Source organism: Schistocerca nitens, chromosome 2, assembly GCF_023898315.1.
Source record: "Schistocerca nitens isolate TAMUIC-IGC-003100 chromosome 2, iqSchNite1.1, whole genome shotgun sequence".
In the NCBI taxonomy this organism is placed as follows: Eukaryota; Metazoa; Arthropoda; class Insecta; order Orthoptera; family Acrididae; genus Schistocerca; species Schistocerca nitens.
The window spans coordinates 462419403-462443085 of record NC_064615.1 but is presented as its reverse complement, the minus strand read 5'-3'; positions in this window follow the sequence as shown (position 1 = coordinate 462443085).

The following is a 23683-nucleotide window of genomic DNA, read 5'->3' as shown; positions in this document are numbered from 1 at the left end:
GTAAGTATCACAGGAACAGTGTTAATCAGTGTTAATCAGTGTCAGTGTGCACCTGTATTCAAACTATGAAGTTTTTTTGTCTAACCTAAAAAACAATGTGTTGTTTGGTGAAATTGTTATCACTCAACATTGTGAGCAAAAAAAATTCATAATTGAAATGCGGTTGCACAGTGAAAAAATTTTGGCACTGATTAATACCATCTGTACCAGACCAACTATGACAGTCCTTTGATACAAACTAACTTTGTTATTTCATCTGTAATTTCTGGTCACAGCCTCTTTCAACACAGATGTTATGTAGTTTAAATCTGAACCCAGACTCTTAACACAAATGAATGGAATAATGTTACGTTATTGCTTGTTGGTTAAAGACTGACATTTTTGGGGGAGAGGTGGGCTATTTAAAGGCAGGAATAGGAATATGATTGGATTTCTGAAACTATTCAATGTTTTAAAAAGTGGCTAGGTTAGGTATTGCTGTTTTGTATGTTAACTGGTATGGTAACTGTTAACTGGTTTATGAAAAATGTTGAGGCTAGTAAATAATAAAAGTACATGGAACATTGTTAGACCTCTTAAGTTAAAAATCCCCTACTTATGAGTATGGCATCAATCTTGAAAATAACATTTCATTATTGTAAATTATTTAGAATCAAAATTAATGTTTTAACTAATTGGAAAGACATGTTGTCTCATTCAGAAAAAAATTTAGCAGTGGAAGTTCTGTATTAAACTTCAGAATTTTGTAAGCGTTGGGACAAAATATGGTAATCAAAATTAATGAAATAGATACTTTCAAATGCATACCAACAGCATTTTGTATTCTATCTATTAGCTCAGTGTGTTTCCCCATCACTTACTATAGTCTAAATTTCAATTAGCTATAACTTTTAATTAACTGAGATTCTAGTGAGACTAATTGCATCATTGGAATGTGGGAGATAAATATAACCAACTTAACTATAAATTTATGTATGAAATTTCCATAAATAACTATTTGACATATTCACGGCAATTCTGCTTGTCTATTACTTGTCCAGTTGCATTAGATGAAAAAAAAAATCAGTTATACAGATGGAGGAGATTTGCAAATTGCTATGAACCTAGTACATGCACCTTATTGAAAATTATAGTGTTATGTAAAAACCTTAATTAATGGTTAAACCAATTAATGAAGTACATCATCACATGCATAACATTCATTGCAACAAAAGTATGATGGCAAAGTCAGTATTTAACAAGCACAGATGCAAAATCAGCAATGGAAACTGTAGTTACCAGTATTTATGAAACTGAATATTAATTACCTTGTAAATTAATTAATTGGTTGCACCCATGGTCTAGGGGTAGCATCTTACATTCATAATCAAAACATCATCTGTCATGTGGTTTAGAGGTAGCATCTTTGATTGGTAATCAAAACATCATTGGTACTGATTTCAAAATCTGCCAGTGCTTAAATTTTGATTAATAAGCAGCATCGCCAGCTGAAGACTTCCAGTATAAGAAGTCACTCTCATTCTGTCAACAGCCTTGTCAAAGAGGGCCAGAGGTTCAGGGCACTCTCTTGTCCATGTGGTGGGAAACTGCCCTTAAAGGCGGAAGAATCAGCAATGATCAATGGTATGAGGATGCAGAAGGCAATGGAAACAACAGCATGTAAGACACATAATGCATACCGATGTAAAATGTGACCTGTAATTGAAAAATTGTCATGATGATTTCTCCAGTGGTAAAAGATTCCGATGATGTTCCATGAGTCAGGATGTGGAATGTCAGAAGCCTTAATGTGGTAGGGAAGCTGGAAAATCTGAAAGGGAAATGCAGAGGCTCAAGCTATACATAGTAGGGGGTCAGTGAAGTGAAATGGAAAGAAAATAAGAATTTCTGGCCAGATGAGTATAGAGTGATATCAACAGCAGCAGAAAATGGTATAACAGGAGTGGGAGTATTTATGAATAAGAATCTTGGTCAGAGGATGTGTGAACAGTTCAGTGGTAGGGTCATTATTATCAGACTCGACAAGATTTCACTTAGATTACATCATGGTCAGACAAAGATTCCGAAATCAGCAACTGGATTGTAAGGCTTATCGAGATCAAAATGTAGTAGTGATGAAGATAAGGCTGAAGTTCAAAAGATTAGTCAGGAAGAATCAGTATGCAAAGAAGTAGATACAGAAGTACTAAGGAATGACAAGATATGCTTGAAGTTCTCTCAGGCTACAGATACAGCAATAAAGAGTAGCTCAGTAGACAGTACAGTTGAAGAGGAATGGATATCTCTAAAAAGGGCAATCACAGAAGCTTGAAAGAAAAACATAGATACAAAGAAGGTAAATATGAAGGAATGATGGGTAACAGAAGAAGTATTTCAGTTGATCTACAATAGAAGACAATACAAAAATGGTACAAGAAATTCAGGAATCAGAAATACAAGTTGCTGAGGAATGAACTAAACAGGAAGTGTAGGGAAACTAAGGTGAAATGGCTGCATCAAAAATGTGAAGATATCGAAAAAGAAATGATTGTTGAAAGGACTGACTCAGCATATAAGAAAGTCAAAACAAACTTCAGTGAAATTTGCAAGCAAGGATGGTAACATAAAGACTGCAACAGAAATTCCACTGTTATATGTAGAGAAGAGAGGGGATAGGTGGAAAGAGAACATCGATGACCTCTATGAGGGGGAAGATTTGTCTTATGTATAGAAGAAGAAACAGGACTCGATTATGAAGACATGGGGTGTACAGTATTAGAATCAGAATTTAAGAGGGCATTGGAGAACTTAAGATCAAATAAGGCTGAAGGGATGCATAACATTCCATCAGAATTTTTAATATCATTGGGAAAAGTGGCGACAAACGGACTATTCAAGTTGGTGTGCAGAATGTATGAGACTGGCGACATACCATCTGACTTTCGAAAAAATATCATCCACACAATTCGAAAGACTGCAAGAGCTGACAAGTGCAAGAATTATTGCACTGTCAGCTTAACAGCTCATGCTCCAAGTTTCTGACAAGAATACTATACAGAGGAATGGAAAAGAAATTTGAGGATATGTTAGATGTAAATGTTTGGCTTTAGGAAAGTTAAAGGCACCAGAGAGGCAAATCTGACGTTGCGGTTGATAATGGAAGCAAGACTAAAGGAAAATCAAAACCTGTTTATAGGATTTGTCGACCTTGAAAAGGTGTTTGACAGTGTGAAATGGTGCAGGATATTCGAAATTGTGAGAAAAATAGGGGTAGGCTATAGGAAGAAACTGGTAATATACAATATGTACAAGAGCCAAGAGGGAATGATAAGAGTGAATGACCAGAACAAAGTGATTGTATTAAAAAGGGTGTAAGACAGGGATGTAGTCTTTTGCCCCACTGTTCAGTCTGTACAATGAAGAAGCAATGATGGAAATAAAAGAAAGATTCAGGTGGGGAATTAAAATTCATGGTGAAAGGATGACAATGATATGATTTGCTGATGACATTGCTATCCTGAGTGAAAGTGAAGAAGAAATACAGGATCTGCTGAATGGAAGGAACAGTCTAATGAGTACAGAATATGGATTGGGAGTAAACTGAAGAAAGAGAAGTAGCAGAAATGACAACAGTGAGAAACCTAACATCAGGATTGAGCCAAAAAAGTAGATGAAGTTAAGGAAGCAGAAAAATAACCAATGATGGACAGAGCAAGGAGGACATCAAAAGCAGACTAGCACTGGCAGAAAGGGCATTCCTGGCGAAGAGAATTTTACTAGTATCAAACATAGGCCTTAACTTGGGGAAGAAATTTCTGAGAATATGTTTGGAGCACAGCATTGTATGGCAGTGAAACATGGACTTTGGGAAAACCAGAACAGAAGAGAATCAAAGCTTTTGAAATGTGATGCTACAGACAAATGTTGAAAATTAGGTGGACTGATAAGGTAAGGAATGACAAGGTCCTGCCCAGAAGTGGAGAGGAAAGAAGTATGCGGAAAACACTAACAAGGGGAAGGGACAAAATGATAGGACATTTGTTAAAACATCAGGGAATATCTTCCATTGTATTAGATGGATCTGTAGGGAGAAAAAACTGTTAGAGGAAGACAGGTGCAGGTTGCAAGTGCTACTCTAAGATGAAGAGGTTGGCACAGGAGGGGAATTGAAATGCATTACTTAAAAAGTTGGACTGCTAATCTTTATGAGTAGTTATATCGCTATGTCCAGATAAACTTATTGGCTTACAATATTTGTCTTATTACATAATGTAGTAAATTTTCATTAGATATAACACTTAATTAATTGATTTCTCATGAAAACTAAGTGCAGCTTTACAGTCAAAACATTAATAAATTACCTTGAATAATGAAAATAAGTGGGAAACAGTGTAGTTAATCTTTTGAAATACCCACCACTTTCCACTTGTACTCTACTAGAAAATGTACAAAATTTGAGAAATAAGTGAAGGGAAAATGAAAAAAATTAGAAATTATCTGCTGCTGAAGTTGTAACAGACGGAGTAGTACCAGCTTGCTATATCTTATGACATCCTATCCCCCCCCCCCCCCAATCCAGCCAAACTGGACCCGTGTAAAAATATACAGATTTTATACAGTAATTTTCCAAGCGCATAGTTAATAAAGAGTTCTTACATATACAAAAAATTCATAGTTTTACTGTTCAGTTCAGTAAAGTAGCATTTTTAAATTTTAAACTACAATGTACCATCTACTAATCAGTTGTGAATGTTTATACTCTAAATACAACTTGTTAGAAGTCTTCAAACAAGTATTTGTCACTACGAACAATTTCAATAGGCTGGAAACTTGTGTCATGTTTGGTAGCCCTCCACATGGAATCTAGGGGGTGAATCTGTCCTTGCAGCCTGGGTAATCATAATTTATGGGATACAGGTTTTCTAAAATTTATTATCACTTTACATCTTCATGGTATTTATTGTGAATTCCTTCACTGCACTATAGACAGTAACAAAACTCACAACAATGACCAGAACCTCACACCTCTCTACTTTCCTCTCCAGCTAGTAATACACTCCTGGAAATTGAAATAAGAACACCGTGAATTCATTGTCCCAGGAAGGGGAAACTTTATTGACACATTCCTGGGGTCAGATACATCACATGACCACACTGACAGAACCACAGGCACATAGACACAGGCAACAGAGCATGCACAATGTCGGCACTAGTACAGTGTATATCCACCTTTTGCAGCAATGCAGGCTGCTATTCTCCCATGGAGACGATCGTAGAGATGCTGGATGTAGTCCTGTGGAACGGCTTGCCATGCCATTTCCACCTGGCGCCTCAGTTGGACCAGCGTTCGTGCTGGACGTGCAGACCACGTGAGACGACGCTTCATCCAGTCCCAGACATGCTCAATGGGGGACAGATCTGGAGGTCTTGCTGGCCAGGGTAGTTGACTTACACCTTCTAGAGCACGTTGGGTGGCACGGGATACATGCGGACGTGCATTGTCCTGTTGGAACAGCAAGTTCCCTTGCCGGTCTAGGAATGGTAGAACGATGAGTTCAATGATGGTTTGGATGTACCGTGCACTATTCAGTGTCCCCTCGACGATCACCAGTGGTGTACGGCCAGTGTAGGAGATCGCTCCCCACACCATGATGCCGGGTGTTGGCCCTGTGTGCCTCGGTCGTATGCAGTCCTGATTGTGGCGCTCACCTGCACGGCGCCAAACACGCATACGACCATCATTGGCACCAAGGCAGAAGCGACTCTCATCGCTGAAGACGACACGTCTCCATTCGTCCCTCCATTCACGCCTGTCGCGACACCACTGGAGGCGGGCTGCACGATGTTGGGGCGTGAGCGGAAGATGGCCTAACGGTGTGCGGGACCGTAGCCCAGCTTCATGGAGATGGTTGCGAATGGTCCTCGCCGATACCCCAGGAGCAACAGTGTCCCTAATTTGCTGGGAAGTGGCAGTGCGGTCCCCTACGGCACTGCATAGGATCCTACAGTCTTGGCGTGCATCCGTGTGTCGCTGCGGTCTGGTCCCAGGTCGACGGGCACGTGCACCTTCCGCCGACCACTGGTGACAACATCGATGTACTGTGGAGACCTGACGCCCCACGAGTTGAGCAATTTGGTGGTACGTCCACCCGGCCTTCCGCATGCCCACTATACGCCCTCGCTCAAAGTCCGTCAACTGCACATACGGTTCACGTCCACGCTGTCGCGGCATGCTACCAGTGTTAAAGACTGCGATGGAGCTCCGTATGCCACGGCAAACTGGCTGACACTGACGGCGGCGGTGCACAAATGCTGCGCAGCTAGCGCCATTCGACGGCCAACACCGCGGGTCCTGGTGTGTCCGCTGTGCCGTGCATGTGATCATTGCTTGTACAGCCCTCTTGCAGTTGTCGGAGCAAGTATTGTGGGTCTGACACACCGGTGTCAATGTGTTCTTTTTTCCATTTCCAGGAGTGTATATATCTTTTTAACGATACAAAACAGTAATTGTTAAAATAGTAAAATACATAACTTACAGTTAGTGAAGTTAATCACAAAAGTTCTTGCTGCTGTAATTTTACACGAAATAAATTGCCAAATTGATACATAGTCATTGTAATTGTGAATTTCGTGATTTACTGTACAAAATAATCTTTTTTATTTGATACCATAATGCAAAATATAAAATATTAATTTTCTTCCTAATTACAAATTAGCTTTTGTGGATAATGTTTTCAAGGATTCCGGAAATATTGCTTGGTACAGACGTATGGCTTGATATTCTCATTAATTTGATTTTTTTTAAGTACACAGATTTTGGCAAAATATGATATCTATGTACAATACGTTTCATTAGCTTGTAATTAAAATTTCAATTGTATAAGTTACTTTTGCAGTAGCTTTACACGGAATAAATTACCAAATTAACACATACTAATCATTATCATGGATTTCATGGTTTTCTGTACAACATAGTATATTTTGAGAGATAAAATAACACAAATCATATAATGTTGATTTTCGTCTTAATTACAATTTGGATTTTGTAGCTAACATTTCTACAAGTTTCCAATGTGTTGCTTGGTATGATCTTCAAATTGGTGTTTATGAAACACACAGGTTTTTTGAAAATATGCTGTTTGTCTACAGTTTGTTTTGAGAAATATTGTTGTGTCACTTGATTAGTGATTAGCTGCTTGAAACTTTACTGGTACCATTAAACTTACACTCTGTCATATCGTTTGTGGCAATACACATATGTAAAATATACAGAGATGTTTGGTATCTTGTTGCATACAAATAAGTAGTGCTGTAATATTCATGTGTTCTGTGATCTACCCTGCTTGTCCAATTACATCCTCCAACCCCCCCCCCCTACCCCCCCCCCCCCCACCTCAAGTAACTCTTGGTTGAAACACACACGTGAGGTGATACCAGCATGCAACAGAATTTAAAAAAAAAAAAAAAAAAAAAAAAAAAAAAAAAAAAAAAAAAAAAAGAAGAAATTGCCAGGTAAATGAATACAATAAATTGTACCTAATTATTATGTTTGTATAGATGAAAAAGATCTCAATAAAACTTGAGGATTCCTTAAATTCTAAACTGTTATGTTACAAAGAAAATGTATAGGTCAGAAAATATTAATATTACTAATACTCATTATTTACCTATGAACTGAAACTGTATTTTCACAAAATATTAACCAATAGAGTTCAAAAGCAACCATCACGGTCCCAAGTGTAAGATCTGACATCATCAATTCTCACATTCCCCACTGCCTTTATCACTGCTCTAAGAGCTAGAAAATTAGATAGTCGAAGTATCTTATCTTCTTCTTCAGTTTCCAGCATTCTTGCTGGGTTTTGTATGTCTGGCAGTTCACAAACATCTCAGTCTCTTGGCTATACATATTTTATTTGCATATCGTCCTCCATCAGGTTTTTGCACTGCAACAGCACAGATCATGATCAGTGAAAATTCTTGTTTTCCTTTATTTTGTTCTTGTTGATGTGATAACACAATATATCAAGGAAAATGTAGTAAATATTCTGTTATCCTAAATATTCATCATGAGGTATTTACAAAAAGTGTTCATATTGGAAGTATTGTCATAAGTAGTGGTGGGAAATAACAGAAAATTATGTAGGCAAATTAACTCATCTCTGTTTGTCATGAACTATCAGTAATGAATTTGTCAACTACTTATGCAAAACAAAGTATGTATGGCTATATACAAGCAAGGGCTATGTCACTGCATTACTACCTTTCAACATACAGTATTTCAAAATGTAAGTTCATTTCTTTCTTAAATTTATTATGACTTAAGACTGTACTATCTTTCTGTGTGTCTCTTAAATAAAACTATTTACAATTTGTATTAGAGCAATGTATGTTAGCAACTTTTCACTTCAGTATATACATAGTTACATTATGGGTTATGCCACAGTTTGTATCTCAACATATTAGTTTGCATTGTAGGTATGAAAATGCATAAAATACAGATTTCTGGCCTCACTGATCACACAACTTTTCTCATTAGTCTTCTATGTTATTATACAATTAAAAATTTCACCTACACTAGCGTTTATGTTACTATACACATGATCTAAGTAAACATGAGCTCAAAATACACTATATGATCGAAAGTATCTGCACACCTGGCTGAAAATGACTCACAAGTGTATGGCACCCTCCATCGGTAATGCAGGAATTTGATATGGTGTTGGCCCACCCTTAACCTTGATGACAGCTTCCACTCTCGCAGGCATATATTCAGTCAGGTGTGGGAAGGTTTCTTGGGGAATGCCAGCCCATTCTTCATAGAGTGCTGCACTGAGTAGAGGTATCAATGTTGGTCAGTAAGGCCTGGCATTAAGTCAGTTTTCCAAAACATCCCAAAGGTGTTCTATAGGATTCAGGTCAGGACTCAGCACAGGCCAGTCCATTACAGGTATGTTATTGTCATGCAACCACTCCGCCACAGGCCATGCATTATGAACAGGTGCTTGATCATGTTGAACAGGTGCTTGATCATGTGCTTAATCATGTTGAACAGGTGCTTGATCATGTTGAAAGATGCCATCACCATCCCCGAATTGCTCTTCAACAGTGGGAAGCAAGAAGGTGCTTAAAACATCAATGTATGCCTGTGCTGTGAGAGTGCCATGCAACGCAACAAGGGGTGGAAGCCCCTCCTTGAAAAACACGACCACACCATTACACCATCATCTCCAAATTTTACTCTTGCCATTATACACACTGGCAGATGACGTTCACCTGGCATTCACTATAGCCACACCTTGCCATCGGATCTCCACATTGTGTACTGTGATTTGTCACTCCACACATTTTTCCACTGTTAAATTGTCAAATGTTTACGCCCCTTACACCAAGCAAGGTGTTGTTTGGCATTTACCGGTGTGATGTGTGACTTATTAGTAGCCCCTCGACCATGAAATCCAAGTTTTCTCACGTCCTGCCTAGCTGTCATAGTACTTGCAGTAGATCCTGATGCAGTTTGGAATTCCTGTGTGATGGTCTGAATAGTTGTCTGCCTATTACACATTACGACCCTCTTCAACGGTCGGCAGTCTCTGTCAGTCAACAGATGAGGTTGGCCTGTACGCTTTTGTGCTGTACATGTCCCTTCCTGTTTCCACTTCACTATCACATCAGAAACAGTGGACTTAGGGATGTTTAGGAGTGTGGAAATCTTGCATACAGACGTATGACACAAGTGACACCCAAACACCGGACTATGTTCGAAGTCCATGAGTTCTGCGGAGCACCCCATTCTACTCTCTCATGTTGTCTAATGACTACTGAGGTCGCTGATATAGAGCACCTGGAAGTAGGTGGCAGCATAATGCACCTAATATGAGAAATGTATGTTTTTGGGGGTGTCTGTACACTTTTGATCACATAGTGTATTACTGTACATGATGTATCTATGTGTAGTAACAAAATTCAGGTGTTAGTTTTTCTTCCTATTATGTAACTTTTCATTAACTATAAGATGTGATTGATTCTTTGTGGTATAAAATATAGAGTGTTTGTTTCACATCCCTTACATCACACAAAATTTCCACAGACAACTGTAGCACATTATTTTTGGCTTGGAGTATAATCACTAACATATGTTTGTAACACATTTAATACTTTGAAGTGTCAAAGAAACTGGTATAGGCATGTGTATTCAAATACAGACATATATAAACAGGCAGAATACGGCACTGTGGTCTGCAACACCTATATAAGACAACAAGTGTCCGGTGCAGTTGTTAGTTCAGTTACTGCTGCTACAATGGCAGGTTATGAAGATTTAAGTGAGTTTGAACGTGGTGTTATAGTTGGTGCATGGGTGATGGGACACAACACCTCTGAGGTAGAGACGATGTGGGGATTTTCCCATATGACCATTCCACATGTGTACTGCGAATGGTAGGAACCCAGTAAAACATCAAATCTCCAACATCGCTGTGGCCAGAAAAAGATCCTGCAAGAACGGGACCAACAACACCTCACCTGGACCCATCAACACTGTCATTGAATTGGAAACATGTTGCCTGGTCGGACGAGTCTTGTTCAAATTGTATTGAATGAATGGATGTGTATGTGTATGGAGACAACCTTTGAATCCATGGAACCTGCATCTCAGCGGGGGACTGTTCAAGCTGGTGGGGGCTCAGTAATGGTGTGGGGCACATGCACTTGGAGTGATGCGGGACCCCTGATACGTCTCGATACGACTCTGACAGGTCACATGCAAATAAGCATCCTGTCTGGTCACCTGCATCCATTCATGTCCATTGTGCATTCTCATGGACTCGGGCAATTCCAGCAGGACAATGCAACACCCCACACATCCAGAACTGCTGCAGAGTGTCTCACAGAACGCCATTCTGAGTTTAAACACTTCTGCTGGCCACCAAACTCCCCAGACATGAACATTAATGAGCATATCTGATATGCCTCGCAACATGCTGTTCAGAAGAGATGCCCTCCCCCTCGCCCCCCCCCCCCCCCCTCGTACTCTTATGGATTTATGGACAGCCCTACATTATTCATGGTGTCAGTTCCCTCCAGCACTTTTTGTAATAAAACATACCGAAAAAGTTTTTGCAATGTTTGGGATGTGTATCATTGCTTAACATGAGAAAAACAATGTTCAGTATACTTACTTACTTACTCTTTTGTGTTACAGCCCATGTAGGGCCTTGGCCTCTCTGATGATCACCGTCCAATCTTGACAATTTTCTGCTCATTTCCTCCATCTCATGACTCCAGTCTTCCTCAAATCATTTTCCACATCCTTCAGCCATCGTTTCCAGGGTCTCCCTTTGCCCCTTTTGCCACCTGTGTAAACCTTTTTGACAGCTAGTCCTCCAACATTCGCTCCACATGGCCCAGGTATCTCAGTCTGTTACACTTAATTTCAGTCACCAAGTCAGGATTTCCATACAGTTCTTCCAATTCCTAGTTTCTCCTTATCCTCAATTGCCCCACCTCATACACGGCTCAAAAACTCTTTCTTAATATTTTCCTCTCCCACATTTCCAAGAGCTCTTCTTCTGATACAGTCATTGTCCATGTTTCTGAGCCATACATTACCACCAGTCTTATGACCATTCAATAACAGTCACTTTCAATTTTCTGCTCAGGCTACATGACTGAAGGATCTTGATCATGGCCCAGTAAGCTCTATTTCCTGCAGCAATCCTAGATTTTATTTCTTCTCTTATTCTGCTATCCTCTGTAACCAGCACTCCCATGTATTGGATCTTCCCCCGTCTCTCATAATTGCCTCTATTCAACTTAATATATTTCTCTTTAACTACAACATTTTTCCTGGAAGCAAAGAGATACTGTGTTTTTGTGTTGTTTACTCTTTAAATTCCAACTGTTCTGCCTCCTTTTCCAATCTGCCAAATCATTCTTCCATTTGTTTCAAACTTCTAGACAGCATACACACATCATTGGCATAAGTTAGATTTTCGTGCATATGGTTAAACTGAGTGCCACCTTGGTTATCAATCTCCACCCTTTACATCACTCTCTCCAACACTATGTTGAAGAGTAAAGTGGATTATACATCACCCTTTCTTAACCCTTGGTTGACCTCAAATTCTTTAGAAAGTTTTTCTTCTACTTTTACCTGGCATTTTGTGCTGGTGAGGGTCATTTGTAACAGTCTGATAAGTTTACTTGGGAATTCCATCTCCCTTAAGGTGTCATATAGCTCTTTCCTTTTAACACTATCATAGGCCTGTTTAAAGTCTACAAAAATGTCATGCACATCCATGTTATATTCATAACACTTTTCCATTATTTGCCTTATAATGAAGTCTGGTCAGTTGTTAATCCACCCTGCCGAAAACCTCACTGGTAGTTGCCGAGTATTTTTTGTACACCACACTGACTAAAGCTATACCGTGATAATTTTCACAGTTGGCTTTGTCCTTCTTCTTATGAATCGGGCATATAATGGCCATGTTCCACTGGTCTGGCATCTCTTACTTTTCCCATATTTCCACTATCAGCTGATGTACCAATCTTGTTAGATGTTCACCTCCAACCTTGATTGTCTCTGCTGAAATGTTGTCATTACCTAGAGCCTTATTATTCCTTAGGTTTCTAATTGCCTTCCCAACTTCCCCTATTGTTGGTATAGGTACAGGTCTTTCATCCTGACTAATATTCTGCCACAATTGGTCACCCTCTGTTTCATTTCCTTCCAGAACTTCTCTTTCTGTAGTGACATTCAGCAACTCTTTGAAATATTTGGCACATCGGTCTGGAATCTGTGCTTCTCCTCCTATAAAATTTCCTTCTTTATCTCTGCAAAATACTGTACATGGTTGGAAGCCTTGTTTCAGTTTCTGAACTCTCTTGTAGAATTTTCTTGCTTCTTGATCATCATACTCTTCTAGCATCGTAATCCACCTCCTCTCTAATTCTTGTTTCAATATAGAATTTCTTATTATGAATATTCTCCACAAAAAAAAACAAAAAAAAAACAACCTTGTTTTATTGGGGGTGCTGCTTCTTGATGCTGCTGTAGGTTCATTTTGATGTTTTTACATCGCCACATGAGATTTATGCAATGGATTTAAGAAATACCAGTGCTCCATGTTCACCATACATTTTATTTTGCACACTAGATGTTCGGTGGAGAAATTACAAAGTCTGACTACATGCTGTTGGTGCAAAATTTGGTCAAAAACTGACTTATGGTGGCATACAAATTGCCTGTATTTATATGATTTTAGACAATTACTGTCATTGGTACATACATAATTTTGCATACTAACAATTAAGTTTTTAGATACGTAACTCTTCAGGCTTTCCCGGCGATCTAATGACATCTTGGGTTGTCGGGTGTTCTGCCGGATATCAGCGTCGTACTTGCACGATATTTTGGTCACGTAGCTCGTAACCTTCATCAGGTGCAACCTGAGACTGCTCCTCGAGTGGACCTGGTCCAGTATTTATGCCTATGGCCTTCCCCCTCCCCAACGGCTGCAGGCGCTTCCTCTGTGGTCCGCGCCCATTCCCTGCGACCTGCTGGAGCGCGGCTGCTCCGTTTTCGGTCCGCTGCGGTTCTACGTGTTCCCTCTGCGGTCCGCGCCCACCAAACCCGCTCCTGGGGGTTTCATCTACGGTCTGGGGTACCAAGCGTTCCCCCTGCGGTCCGCGCCCGCTCACCACGACCTGTTGGGGCGTTGCTGCTCCGTTTTTCGTCCGCTGCGGCTCTAGATGTCCCCTCTGCGGTCCGCGCCCACCAGTCCCACTTCTGGGCGTTCCATCTTCGGTCTGGTGCGCCTGGCAGTCCGTCAGGGGCTCGTTTTCCATCTCCATGTCTCTGGTTCTTCTGTTTGTGTAGTGTTGCAGCTGGCCCCGTTGCTCCTTTAACAATTCCAGAGCCGGATCCCATGCTCTGCTTAGTTGGTACCCTGTGTCACGGTTCATAAGATCGTCAGCCATTTTAATTTCTATCGATTCTCTTATAATACTGTCCCAAAATCTGGGTGTTTGTGCTAGAATCTTGGTATCCTCATACTTCATGGCATGATCTGGTTCTAGACAGTGTTCAGCAATGGCTGACTTAGTCACCTGTCTTAATCTAGTGTGCCTCTGATGTTCTTTGCACCTGATCTCCACAGTTCTGGTCGTCTGGCCAATGTAGGACATGCCACATTGACAAGGTATATTGTAAATCCCTGGTTTTCGTAATCCCAGGTCGTCTTTGACACTCCCCAGCAGTCCCCCGATCTTGTTGGATGGACAGAAAACACACTTGATATTGTGTTTACGGAGGATCCTACTGATTCTGGCAGAAATAGAGCCAGCATAGGGCAGATATGCCACCTTCTTTGCTTCATCTTGGTCTTCTTCAGGAACCTGTGGTGTAGTGGCTGGTTGGAGTGCCCTCTCAATTTGTCTGTCCGTGTATCCATTCTTGGAGAAAACTGTTTTGAGATGTTCTATCTCTATAGGCAGATTCTCTTGGTCTGACAGGGCCCGTGCTCTGTGGACCAAAGTCTTCAGAACCCCATTCTTCTGTGCAGGGTGGTGACAGCTGCTGGCCTGCAGATATAAATCAGTGTGTGTTGGTTTTCGGTACACACTGTGGCCAATTGATCCATCTGCTTTCCTCTGGACTAGTACATCCAGAAATGGCAGCTGGCCATTCTTCTCCAGTTCCATGGTGAACTCGATATTAGGGTGGCATGATGAGTTAAGATGTTCGAGAAACTCATTGAGCCTGTCCATCCCATGTGGCCAGATCACGAAGGTGTCATCCACATACCTAAAGAAGCATGTGGGTTTAAATGTGGCTGTCTCCAATGCCCTCTCCTCAAAACTCTCCATAAACATGTTGGCAACCACAGGGGACAGTGGGCTGCCCATGGCTACACCTTCAGTTTGCTCGTAATATTACGAGCAAACTGAAGGTGTAGCCATGGGCAGCCCACTGTCCCCTGTGGTTGCCAACATGTTTATGGAGAGTTTTGAGGAGAGGGCATTGGAGACAGCCACATTTAAACCCACATGCTTCTTTAGGTATGTGGATGACACCTTCGTGATCTGGCCACATGGGATGGACAGGCTCAATGAGTTTCTCGAACATCTTAACTCATCATGCCACCCTAATATCGAGTTCACCATGGAACTGGAGAAGAATGGCCAGCTGCCATTTCTGGATGTACTAGTCCAGAGGAAAGCAGATGGATCAATTGGCCACAGTGTGTACCGAAAACCAACACACACTGATTTATATCTGCAGGCCAGCAGCTGTCACCACCCTGCACAGAAGAATGGGGTTCTGAAGACTTTGGTCCACAGAGCACGGGCCCTGTCAGACCAAGAGAATCTGCCTATAGAGATAGAACATCTCAAAACAGTTTTCTCCAAGAATGGATACACGGACAGACAAATTGAGAGGGCACTCCAACCAGCCACTACACCACAGGTTCCTGAAGAAGACCAAGATGAAGCAAAGAAGGTGGCATATCTGCCCTATGCTGGCTCTATTTCTGCCAGAATCAGTAGGATCCTCCGTAAACACAATATCAAGTGTGTTTTCTGTCCATCCAACAAGATCGGGGGACTGCTGGGGAGTGTCAAAGACGACCTGGGATTACGAAAACCAGGGATTTACAATATACCTTGTCAATGTGGCATGTCCTACATTGGCCAGACGACCAGAACTGTGGAGATCAGGTGCAAAGAACATCAGAGGCACACTAGATTAAGACAGGTGACTAAGTCAGCCATTGCTGAACACTGTCTAGAACCAGATCATGCCATGAAGTATGAGGATACCAAGATTCTAGCACAAACACCCAGATTTTGGGACAGTATTATAAGAGAATCGATAGAAATTAAAATGGCTGACGATCTTATGAACCGTGACACAGGGTACCAACTAAGCAGAGCATGGGATCCGGCTCTGGAATTGTTAAAGGAGCAACGGGGCCAGCTGCAACACTACACAAACAGAAGAACCAGAGACATGGAGATGGAAAACGAGCCCCTGACGGACTGCCAGGCGCACCAGACCGAAGATGGAACGCCCAGAAGTGGGACTGGTGGGCGCGGACCGCAGAGGGGACATCTAGAGCCGCAGCGGACGAAAAACGGAGCGGCAACGCCCCAACAGGTCGTGGTGAGCGGGCGCGGACCGCAGGGGGAACGCTTGGTACCCCAGACCGTAGATGAAACCCCCAGGAGCGGGTTTGGTGGGCGCGGACCGCAGAGGGAACACGTAGAACCGCAGCGGACCGAAAACGGAGCAGCCGCGCTCCAGCAGGTCGCAGGGAATGGGCGCGGACCACAGAGGAAGCGCCTGCAGCCGTTGGGGAGGGGGAAGGCCATAGGCATAAATACTGGACCAGGTCCACTCGAGGAGCAGTCTCAGGTTGCACCTGATGAAGGTTACGAGCTACGTGACCGAAATATCGTGCAAGTACGACGCTGATATCCGGCAGAACACCCGACAACCCAAGATGTTTTTAGATACGTCTTTCCAAATTAAATAGAAAATTACATGGAATAACAGTGAATAATTTTGTACAAAGACAGGAAATAATCTGTTTCTGTTAAGACTATAAATTACATCTTTTATCTTTGCAACAATATATTTTGTTAATTTGCATATATTATTTTATGAACTAAAAGGAGAATTATCCTATCATTTACATGTGAACAGAGTGATTAATTTCATTGAATGAAAGGCCTAGATTTGATTAATTAAATTTTTTAGAAGTAAAAGTTTGCATTTCTATATGGTTACAATTACAGTTCTATTAACTAATGCCAATTAGAACATGAGGATGTTTGATTCTGACTCAAAAATCATCATGTCATATTGCTGTTAGAAGAATAAACAGTTTCTGACTCAAAAAACATAAAAATAGCAGTCTCTCAATGACTTGAAATGTCTGAACTTTAATTGTTAATTACACCATAATTACAATAGCAAATTTATTCCTACCATGTGTCTTTAGTTTGTATTGTGTGTAAATTATGATGGTACATTAGTTTTTAATCCAGTATGTTTCCTTCATTCTACATACTGGTGGGGCCCAACGTAAACAATCTCAAAACAAGTTTGGATTTGTGTGATGATGATGCTGATGATGATGATGAGGTCCCATACTCTGAGGAGCATAGGGGACGATACAGGAGACCCACACCGCCATACTAGGCAAGCTCCTAGTGGAGATGGTTTGCCATTGCCTTCCTCTGACCATAATGAGGATGAATGATGATGATGATGAAGATGACACAACAACACCCAGTCATCTGGAGGCAGGGAAAATCTCTGACCCCACCTTGAATTGAACTCAGGACCCCATGCATGGGAAGCGAGAATGCTACCGCAAGACCATGAGCTGCAGACTACATTAGTGTAAATTACTACTATTACAAATATGCTCTTTCTGGGAGAGAGGAAATGAGACTGGAATAGGATGCAGGATCCCAAAAGGGTTTGTGTTATTACAATAAATCCCAAAGAAGTTTGACTATCGCAGAGAGACAAAGCTCTTCTAAATCTTTGGCTAAAATTAAGGGACTGTAATCATGACAAGTGAAACAAGCAAACAATTTGACAATTAGTGTGTGAAGAATACCTACTACCATAATGAAGTTTTACAAGGCATATATGATTTTAATACAAGGTATGTGTTACTGTTTACATGTTATGTATATAAAGTTTAGTCTCTCAGTTTTCTCATACACAAGAGGAAATTTTTGTCACTATAGTAGAAAAAACTACAAGAAAAATACAAGTGTATAAAATTTTGCAGTTTTATCGTCATGTTGCCCTTTTGATGCACTCCATTGAATGTTCTATGAGATTTCTTATCACAACATTAAATTGTTCACATATCATTACCTAAGAAATTTGGTCTTACCTGCAAAGATAAAATGTTAATGTGAAGTTGGTTTCTCACAAGTCTCTGTTTAGTTGGGGGTCAAGATATGGATATAGTATCATAAATTATTATATGTATCAAACCGATCTCAATGTCAAAATTTCAATAGACCAAAGAAATGTATCATCTTACAAATTTATTGGTCAGAATGATCACAACTGTATCAGTGTACTCAAATAAGTATGAATGTACATCTAAAAACAGAGATGATGTGACTTACCAAACGAAAGTGCTGGCAGGTCGATAGACACACAAACAAACACATGTTTGTGTATGTTTGTGTTTGTTTGTGTTTGTTTGTGTGTCTATCGACCTGCCAGCACTTTCGCTTGGTAAGTAACATCATCTTTGTTTTTAAATATATTTTTCCCACGTGGAATGTTTCCCTCTATTATATTCATATCATTAATATGAATGTACATCAGTAGACAAAATTGTTTCTTGGAATGACCCCTCTGTCGTTGCAACTACAGTGCCTCTTACCTTTATAAGTTTATCAAATGCAGTAAACAGTATTTCAGTATAAAGTGTTGTGTTTTATCTTACCCCCTTTCACATCATTTTATTCCAACTCCTTCCTCAGTTCATTTCAAATTTGCATCAGCACAAAATCATGAGTAGTTTACTCATATATACATATATCCCATAATTGTTAATTAATCTAATGACAGTTTAACTTCCAATTCAGAAGTATGGTGAACTGTACCATGTAAAGAGTTATTCTATGTATATAATACAGTGTGACAAAGCGTAAGATCTAACCTCCTATACCAGACAAAATGTTGATTTGTGTCCATGAATGACATATCAGATTCAAAAGTTATCCTATATCACATAATAGGAAAACACTAATTTAAGTTGTATACAAGAAAATGATAAGGAAAATTCCCTACAGTCTGTTAAGTAAGCCCGAAGTAGTGCATAGAACTGTACAGAATTCATCCAGGCATAGGAAATGTGACTGCAGTAAGTGACTGAAAGGCCACAAAAAAAGTTATATTTGAAGAAAATCATTCACATCCTAACACACAGTCAAATACAAGAGTTAGCCTACAATGCACCTGCCAGAACTATACAGGAAGTCCAAAATCTTGACGTCACAACTGAAAAACAGATCAAATGGATATAGTAAGCAAAATACATGAAACTAGAATTTGGCATGAGACACCTCAAACCAAATTAAAAATGTTCAAGGCTTATGTTTGTGACAATTGGACCGCCCTGAAACCGCCAGGTAGTAACCAGTATGAAAGTTCATAATCAATTAGTTCAAATCACAAAATTCATGAGGGATAAGTATGCAAATATGTGAATCAATGGCCGGCCGAAGTGGCCGTGCGGTTAAAGGCGCTGCAGTCTGGAACCGCAAGACCGCTATGGTTGCAGGTTCGAATCCTGCCTCGGGCATGGATGTTTGTGATGTCCTTAGGTTAGTTAGGTTTAACTAGTTCTAAGTTCTAGGGGACTAATGACCTCGGCAGTTGAGTCCCATAGTGCTCAGAGCCATTTGAACCATTTTGTGAATCAATGCAATGTGGAACTTCAAGTTCCAGACAAAACCTTTTGGTATCCTGCATCCTATTCCAGCCTCATCTCCACTCTCCTGGAGAGGTCATATATGTAACATTAGTAATATACACTAATTTCAACTGTTCTTTTGACATAGTTTGCAATGTTCGGACTGACCTGAAAAATGCAAACTGCTGGGTACTAACCAGTATGAAAGTTCATAATCAATTAGTTCAAATACTAAAATCCATAAGAAATAAGTAAGCGAATATGCAAATCAATATGATGTGGAACCTCAAGTTCCAAATAAACATCACCTACTACCATAAGGCAGACAGATGTTAGTATTATGAGCACAAAGGTTCAGTGATACAGTGAAGCATCAATAACCATTACAATTCCTGCCAAATATGGGAGAATCTTCCAGGTAAGTAAAATCATTCGTCTTGATACTGTAATAAAAGGTGGCGAGAATGTTTTTGTGGATGATGTTCAGTCACTATCTAATTATTTCATATCATGTTTTAATACAGATGGTTGTTTGATGATAAGTGCATATGTTGGCACTTAAATGGTTCAATAGGAAATGCTTGTAAGTATTCAATAATGTCATAAACAGGCAATTGAGGAAACACAATGACAAAACTGTATGCACCACTGATGTTATGACATTGATGTGAGAACGTACACAGACAAATGTGGTTCAACATCGGTATGTGAAAGAATCTGTGGCAAACACTCCAACATGGAGGTTATATCAAGAGAGAAGGAAACAGAATATTTGTTTATTAGTTGACATGTGCATAAAATATAAATGTTTAAGATGAGCAACAAAGTACTAAAGTACATATATGATGAATGGTAACAACCAATATAGAAAACATGACACAAAGCATATACACAATCAAATAAAGATAAAGACATAAGCATGATGCAAAGCTGAGTGATACATTTGACAGAATGAAATGTAGCTTAAACTTCATGTGTGATTGGTGTATCAAAAAAATGGGTGATGTCCAGCCAGAGCATCCAACCAAAATATCTCGTATCTGGCTGATGGCTTCCTCAGGCTAATCAGCCAATGCATATATTTCATAAAGACTGTGGTCAGCTGTAACCATGCAGCCAAAATCCACCAATAAGGCTATTGTCACCCTAGGAAAACAGCAAGCAATATACTCCTATATCATATTAATCAAAAGCTATCAAAGACAGTACCAGATTCACTGCAGAGCAATGGGATTCATTATAGTCACAACAATATAAATTATAAGGAAATCATTGAAATCCATAGAATATGTGTCATGTATAAACATCAAATATCAGGCTATGTGTATGAAATGTTGATGCTAAAAGTCTCCGTAATAATCATTCTGAATATTCAATCATGTATGTACAAAGTATTTCAGATTCATGTGATGTTAAATAATCGTAAAAATCATAAATATGTTAAATAATACCAAATGTTATACAAGTGACCAAGTTTATACCATAATTCCTGCTGATCAACTAGTGTGTAAGTAAGCAAATTCATGTGTATGATCCAGTTGGCTATACTTCTCTTTGAAATTCATATTGTCAGTTCCTGTCAGTAAAGATGAGATAAGATGCTATTATCAAACCAGCAGAGCATTTCATGTACCAAGAAATGATTTAGAGATGTGGCTAGAAACTGAGTGTCAATGGTGTAAATAACAAATGTACTACCAAAGTATAAAGATGTTGAAGCAGATATTAGATTATTTGCGGTCCTTGTGCTTACCAGACACATGGTGCACACACAGAGTGTACCCCCCTGAGGGTAGATCAATTATGAGCATCAGAAAAATCATGAAAGCACAGTGTATGAAGCAAATTAATGTACTTCACATCATCAAACACCAAATAGATAATAAAAGTCCGGATAAATCGAAAGAATAGAAATGTGTATAAATATGTGTGTGAATGTAGTACCGAAGTAAAATGGTGTTGAAGCAGATACTTCTGTGGCGTCTCAGGCACAAAGCACCCTAACTTTGATTCTTTTTTTCTTGAACTGCTTTTGCTCTATGTCTTCCCTTGGGGTGACACTTATGTTCTTCCATGTTTGTTCTTTCTGTCTTACTGTTCAATAAATAATAATAATAAAATAATTTTGGTTCATCTGTAAAGGAAACCGCCTATAAATCACTAATATGACCTATTCTAGAGTACTGCTCGAGCATTTGGGATGCCTATCAGGTCGGATTGAGGGAGGACATAGAAGCAATTCAGCGGTGGGCTGCTAGATTTGTTACTGGTAGGTTTGATCATCATGTGAGTGTTACAGAAATGCTTCAGGAACTTGGGTGGGAGTCTCTAGAGGAGCCATTCTTTTCATGAATCACTACTGAGTAAATTTAGAGAACCAGCATTTGAGGCTGACTGCAGTACAGTTTTACTGCCGCCAACTTACATTTCGCGGAAAGACCACAAAGATAAGATAAGAGAGATTAGGGCTCGTACAGAGGCATATAGGCAGTCATTTTTCCCTCGTTCTGTTTGGGAGTGGAACAGGGAGAGAAGATGCTAGTTGTGGCACCAGGTACCCTCCGCCACGCACCGTATGGTGGATTGCAGAGTATGTATGTAGATGTATGATACTTAGTGTGTGTTATTACCGACCAACCATATGGGATACACACAGTGGTGAGCCCGACTTCGTCATCGTGTGATCGTTAGTTATTTTGTGCTGGTTATCATCACTTATGAACTTGGTGTGCCAGCCCACATTGTTCTTGCCACAATGGAACTACCAGTGTCTTTTGGTGCTAGTACCATGTGCCCTATTAACTGTGCTTGTGACCATAAGTGATCAGATGTACCTAATGTGACTGTGATTAAAAGTAAACAATTATGTATGCTCGGCAATACCAGTGGCCACCTAACCTTAAATGGCTCAACATGGCCACTGTCTAGCACGGCAGCACAACAGCCACAACATGGACAGTGCACGCCACTTAACGACTTCAAGGACTATCATCCAGTTAAAGACGTTGTGGTTTACCCTTCTCCTATGCAGTTACCTTCAGGTTGGTATAACGTGCTGATGAAGTTCCAGAACTGTGATTTGTACATTTCTATACGTGGGTTAGCAAATTCTTATATGCCTAGAGTCACAGCACAACAACCCCCCCCCCCCCCCCCCCCACACACACACATTGTCTCTGCTGTTCTACGCTCTTGTTTCTGCAACCGTTGCACTGTTGTTGCACCATGACTGCCTTCCATCCATTTTCATGATGGCACTGCCCGCTTCACCCGCACTAGTTTCCAGATCAACCCCACCGTGGCTGTGCCGTGATTCTTCTGCCCACTGTTGCAACTTCATTGGCCATTACACCCACACCGTGTTCTTCATTGGACCAGCAGTTTGGATACAACGTGTTGACTTTCGCACCCGCACACTCCACACCATGTGCTGCATGCAGCCGCCCCCCCATGCAGACCCTGGGCGATACACCATTCACCTCTACTGCACTCCTGGTGTTGGAGGCATCCTGTCCTGCCTGCACAGATCTCCATCTGCTGGTGCTGCCTCAATCTGTGTTACCTGGCAGGTTTCCCAAGCTACCTGCCTTGCAAAAAGATAACCCAAAGACTTGGTTCACCATAGTGGACCGAACATCCACGGCATTTCAAACGATGACGACCATTTTGTCTGCCTGGTGAGCCACCTCCACACGCATGCAGACCTCATAGCGACTTGCTTCTCTCACCGCCTGCCTAGCCCAAATATTTGATGGTGAAAGTACTGCTTATCAAGCACCTGTCTCACCCTCTGGTGGAGGCTATCCACCACATTATTCACAACGAGCACCTCGATGACCACACCCCTTCCCAGCTTTGGCAGCACCTGCATATATTAATCGATGATCAAGTATCGCCTGATGCCCCACTTTGTCATGAAGAGTACAGGGTGCAGCCAACTGCAGGTGGTGGCTCATGTCAGTACCAATGACGTGTGTCACTTTGGATTGGAGCAGATTCTGAGCGGTTTTGGGTGGCTAGTGGAAACGGTAAGGACTGCGAGTCTTGCTTCCAAGATTAAGGCGGAGCTCACCATCTGCAGCATCATCGATAGAACCGACTGTGGTCCTTTGATGCAGAGTCTGAATCAGAGGCTCAGGCAGTTCTGTGACCGTGTAGGCTGCAGATTCCTTGACTTGTGCCATTAGGTGGTGGGTTTATGGGTTCCGCTTAATAGGTCAGGAGTCCACTACACACAGGAGGTG